Source organism: Ceratina calcarata, unplaced genomic scaffold (assembly GCF_001652005.2).
Source record: "Ceratina calcarata isolate Rehan_Ccalc_2016 unplaced genomic scaffold, ASM165200v1 scaffold111, whole genome shotgun sequence".
NCBI lineage: Eukaryota > Metazoa > Arthropoda > Insecta > Hymenoptera > Apidae > Ceratina > Ceratina calcarata.
This window is the reverse complement of record NW_017132019.1, coordinates 50,679-56,789: the sequence shown is the minus strand read 5'-3', so window position 1 is coordinate 56,789 and position 6,111 is coordinate 50,679. Positions and strand designations below refer to the sequence as shown.

At 37.7% G+C, this 6,111-nt stretch overlaps 1 long non-coding RNA gene across 1 annotated transcript; it reads right to left on the bottom strand.

Annotated features, from left to right (window-relative positions):
- Positions 1 to 2,686: 2,686 nt before the first annotated feature.
- Positions 2,687 to 6,103, bottom strand: LOC113463952 (uncharacterized). Its single transcript, XR_003388784.1, has 3 exons — positions 5,846 to 6,103; positions 5,573 to 5,757; positions 2,687 to 5,357 (listed from the first exon to the last, which is right to left on the bottom strand). It is a non-coding gene; the product is annotated as an uncharacterized LOC113463952 (long non-coding RNA).
- Between the last annotated feature and the right edge of the window lie 8 nt (positions 6,104 to 6,111).

Below are 6,111 nucleotides of genomic sequence, written 5' to 3'. Positions count from 1 at the left end.
GTAAATCCATAAAGTAACAGGGAGGAGAATAAATTCAAAAGTGAACCAAATTTTCGGCAGGCTCACCCCAGCGTTTCTTACGAAACGTACGAAGTAAAGATTCAAATGGACGGCAAAGCTCATACACTACATGAAATAGTTCATACGTAAATCTTGTACTATTATTAGTGTATTATATCCACATTATGTAATTATTATAACTTCGTTCTCGTGCTCGGGTTCCGCAGCACGTATAACCCCTGGAAGCAAGAGTCTATTATTTTCGTGGTTTCGATAAAAGACATCTTGATCTGTGATAAGGTAGAAATGCACGGCTTGTTGCACAGGTTTTATCACCGCCGGGATTGTAACAATAATGATCGATCAAATCGACAATGGAGAAAGTTTGGCGGGTGCGGGTGAAGGAATCACGCGAGAAGTTCACCTTCAACGGGATAACCGTAGTTCAATGTAGTTTCCGGTTCTTACCTCTTGGTATCCCACGTATTTCTTCAAGGTAATCCACGAGATTCCTTTGTGATTTTGTGTCGAACGTAGCGAGGAACGTCTGTTCCATGTTTGTAGATTTTGTGGAAAGCACGTGTAAGATTAGTCGACGCATTCAATTTTATAATAGTAGCGGAAGAATTAAAACCTTAGTTTTATACCCACAGATGTGGAGATACCGTGAGAAAATCGTCGCTTAATCTCGGTATAATTCATACGCAACAGTTGTTTCTTCCTAGCTAAGTACGAAGCAAAGGATTTTGATAAACGTAAAATGTTAATGAGTTACAAAAAGAGTTCAAGAATGTCGTTCTCAGTCAGTGAATGAAAACAATTCTCTTCTCATTGTTGTAGATACCAATTACCACGAAATTTCCCAATATTTTCACAAAGGACGTTGCGTACACTTTTGTATTGTATAATAACAAGAAAATGTTGCAAAGATTTCTTTGATGATTAAAAATGAGCAATGGCGGGTTTAACGAGATATCACCGAAGAATGCTTATTGTATCAACATATAATTAAATTGGTTTTAGAATATAGAGCATGACTTTTAGCAATTTATTTCATAGGTAAATCAAACGATAAATTAATAATAAGTTATATGACAGATACTTATAGTTGCTAATCGTGAGCTTACAAAAGAACTATAATTAATCTTAATTGAGTGGACCTAATATTGTAGAAGGTTTAAGCCGTTCGCAGCATACGTAGATGTCGGATACGATCTGATTCACATTACTTTCCTGAGCACACAATTCTTGGCGAATAAACACTTAGCAAATTATAGGTATTCATTTACACTGGTTAAGACCAACGACAAAACAGTCTGCCGCGCGCGCGTGCAATACATATTATCTTTCTCCAACATTTTATGCTGAGAATCACGCTTGAAAGCGAGGTGCCACTGATAACAATGCATAGATGATGTGTACTTAATTTAGCGAATGAAAAGAATTACACTGGAAACCGAGTTGTATTGTTTGCAAACGTTGCACCGTGTTCCGTTGACGAATGTACATGCGTTATTTACATCAAGATTGTCCGAGGGTATTCCGTTGCTCCAGGTACACGTTCCGCAGGAAGTGTCGACATGATTGTGACCTGGTTATGCGTTCGAGAAATCGTACGGGTGGATCGTAAATCTGCTTGCAGGAAATTGCATGCACCGTTCTCGTTGTCGTATTATAGAATCTCGTACAAATAGATAAGTACAATGTAAATTGAATACGTACAGTAATATTGTCATCGTGTATCAACTCAAATGAATCATAATTTATTCATATGCAAAAGTGCAAAGATATTCCATTTTACTTTACGGTGACATTTTGTCATTATAAAAATTGTGTTTTTCGTTTTATGTGTATCTATTTAATAAAATCAATGCACTTTATGGAATAGACTTTTCGTGACTGACACAATGAGCACAAACACAATTTCGAGGATGTGCTTATCACTCTTCAAATACAGGAAAGCTCAACGATCGTTCGTTATAGCAGATCATTCACAGAAATGCATTTTAATCGCCACTGAATAATTATAAAAGTCTAATTATTGTTGTCATTACTTCGTGAGAGTGAACTTTAATTAATGCGAAAGTCTGTCAAACCGAAATAAGGTTCAAGTATGAAAAATTGATATGTGAATTTCTCTGAACTGAACACGGAGAAATAAATTCCTTATTTTTCTCAGTAATTTTAGTTTTCTAGTCAATTTTACTTTCACGTCATGTTCTGCGGTGATTTTGTTTAACCACTGTGTATAGAAAACGAAAGGATTTTAACAATGACCGCAAAACATTGGATCTCTAGAACGCTAAGGTGAAAGGCGCGACAAACGTCGTTAGTTTTGCAAAAAGAAATTTTAAAAGGTGAATGTTGATTGAGGCTAGAGATCAGAGCTGGTGAGACCGGAGTTGGTGACAAGATGACAGTGATATGGTGTACGTTCTCAGCTGCTAATGAGTTTAAAGCATGCGTCTAGATCACATTTCCAGTCGCTCTTATATACCTAATCATTTTAAGACTCAGTTATTTGACAACAAGTCTCGCTTATTTTTAGTCGTTTGCTATAATTAAGCGAATGTTTTCTTAGATCTGTGAAACGTTTTAGAAAAACACGTCTGCTTTGAAAATTAATCACTCAATGACATTGATAATTAACATTTATAAAATATATTTTATTTAAATAGTACTTTTTTTTTAATACAGAGTAAGAAGACATGTGATCCAAAATCTAAAAATAATAGTAGGATATTAAACGAATCGTTTCTTTCAACAATTATCAACAATTAGAAAGTTAGAACAGCGCGCTGGAACAGTTATTTACGCGTAGTTTGCTCGTTTCTGTCTGAACAGCACGTAACAATATGAATTCGGTAGATGAGGTGCGGCCACGCGACGATTATCGAATTAGAGGAAAGCGAAGAAAGTTAATCCATTATTTGGTCAATATAGGTAACAACGCTGATTTCGCTTTCGTTCCATTGCCGAACATGTTGTGACTAGTAAGACATTCCTTTCGACTTGCTTCACGTGTCGCGAATTACTGAGCTAAATGTAAATTATCAGAATTGTAAATTATCAGAACTGAAAATTAGGTAAATGGTAAAAATATTACTGCATTCAAATCGGAGAAAACTTCAACAATTTAATAAAAAGACAATTCGTTCTTTTAATTTATATCAATGGTTTGATTTCCTGTTTTAGAGAACAATTTTAACTACAATACCTTACAACGTTAAAAACATTAAATATGCGAACATGTAATATATCTTATACGTGTATTATTACGTATAATTAGATACAATCGTACGCAACCATTGATTTGTGTGACAAGAAATTAATGACGAATGAACTTGCAACACAAGATTCATAATACTTTTAACGCTACAGTGCTACTATTCTAACAGATAATCTTATTTCTCCGGTCTTTGCTGCCCACGTAGGATTTGCATTTTGATTATTCTATTGGCTCCTACACAAATGGCAACACACAAACACATTTCGTGCCGTAGTTAAACATCCTTTATAAGGCTATCTAAATTACATCGTCAATCTAATTGTAAGTAACCAGTCTGATCGATTATCGTCTAATCTGTTCGGTTACCGTTTAAAAACCCTTTATCGATTGGCTTTCCGGGTCATTTCTCGTCGACGAGGGCTACGGAACTGATAAGAATCGCGATCGGTAAACGACATCGATCTATAAACCATCGGAAAAATCGAGAAAACGACGATTCCGAAAGGTGGACAGGCAGGTTCCGTGAGGCACGTAGGGCTTACCGTATGTTCTGTTCCCTCAGTTCCGTGCAATTATAAATAGAATCGTCGCGACGGCGTGGAACCATAAATTGCCGCTTTGTGACTTAACGTGCGCGTTACGCATTTATCGGCAAAACGATCTATGCATCCACTACGTATATAGCTGTCATAGATCGCGATCGAAAGCCCCTGGTGCGAGGTTCATGGTTAGGGCGCAGCTCGCGCTGCAATTAGACTGGATCGACGTTGAGTGGGACGAGTTTCGATTATGCGTTAGGATAATTCGGTCGTTGACACCGCCTGTTTCAATGACAAATTACCACTTGAATAATTACACTGGAATAAAGTTCAGGATATGATTATTGCTTACAAATGAAAATAAAGTGTTGCACTAATTGAAAGTTTAAATGCCTTTCCACTGTAACATTGATGTAACTTGATAGGAATTATAGATAATCCTACTCTGGCATTAAGATGCTTTTTACTTACAAAGAAGTGATTTAAACTAATGGAATGTATTATAAGAGCAAAGAATGTCGAATATCTGTGTAATCAGGTGAACAGAAATTTCCATGAAAGTTCCACTATGAAAGAGTAACAAAAGAATTGGTCGTTGGGCGATCCATCGATCGTCGGAACCTCGATCATTCCGCATCGTAGAGAATCGAGACTCGTCCGCGATACTCGCTGCATCTAACACAGCGACAAGATAACACGACGCTAAGCAATGTCACTGACAGCGGACACTTTTTGCCTGGCCGCTTCCCTATGTCGACGTATAAATCCTGCGAGGCGCGATCGTTATTTCAGCAGGCTGCACTGGCTTCTTTGTTTTGCTCTCATCCTCGCTGGTGTCGATTTTGATTCTTTCACAACTCGCTGCATCCTCGTAGTCCTCGCGTGTAGTCACGTCCAGCCAGCCTGGCTGCCATGCTCCGATAGTTTGTATCAATGACAGTCGTTAGGCGTCCTCGTTTCTTTTGAAAGATTTATCGACGCCACGTCGTGGCTCGAAACTTATTTGTCTAGGTCAAACTGCTGATAATTCGCATCGTACAGTGTCACTGGTTAACGGTGGTTTTTAATTATGTCGATCATCAGCTCTAATCCAGACAGGAACGCGAGCTGTCACTCGATAAAGAGTGATTCGCCCGGCGAGATTCAATTTTATCTCGACTGGTACGCAGACCTAATTACACGAGATCTTCCATTCCCCTACGTTTCTAGTGGGATTATTAATAAATATGAGTAGGATCGTCGCCCGACATTCCGCTGTCTCGAATAACAGTGATTCTTCGGCTCCAATTATGACAAATTACACGCGTATGATTGTTATATTTATTCAGTCCCCATGATGCCTCTTCGTTTCGAGCGAAGCAAACAAAGAAGTCGAGGAAATCGTAGTCAGTGGGTGGCGTCTGTTTCGTGACGTCGACGTTTACGATGGATACAGCCTTCGGTCCGCGGGATAATCATCAGGGTCGCCTTCGCACACAGAATCACCTGGAGGTCGAAGGCAACTGTGCAAATTGGTCTGCACGGTCTCTCTCGTAGACCCTTCGAACCCAACGCTTGACTCGTTCTCTTGGGAAATACTCTCCGTCGATCTATAAATATTAATCGTTTCCAAGACAGATAACGACATTTACATGATATCAGTCTTTCTCTAGAAAAAGCAATGTGCTAATTCTTTACTAATTGTACAGTTATTCTAATAACACAAAAATTTATTAAATTTCTCATCTTCATTTTTATAGTATTTCACATAAAATGATATAGAAGGTTTAGGAGGAATTTGCATGAAGTCTTAAAAGTAACTCACTACTTTTGAACTTTCTTCCGGGCAGTACGGTAATAGGTAACAAGAGCATTGTTACATAAATTTATAAGCGCAAGCAACAATCAGTGCCCATTAACAGACCTGACTTTCTCTTTACCGTTCTTTCAATTTCATCCACTTTTCCTCGTTACTCATTCCCTTTCTGTTTATGGCTTTATGCAAATATGCTGCAACAAAATTTCGCAATTAATTTCGTAACAAAAACTCAATTAACCAATCTTAGAATCATGACAAAACAGTCGACCCAACACTTACACAATGAAATAATGATTAATTGAGACAGAATTTATGTAATAATCAGTGGAAACAAGAAACATGTGGCTTGTAATTACAATTTCTCCGTTGATGATTAATTTTCTCATAACTATGTATTTTACACACAGACTCCTAATACACATATGTATATACTAAACTGTGAGCTTGAGGCAGATTAAATTATTACCATCGTGAGGATGGTAGCCATTTGTTAATAAGTACAAATATTTCTGTATCAACAATGTTCCACTTTCCAGGCATATGAG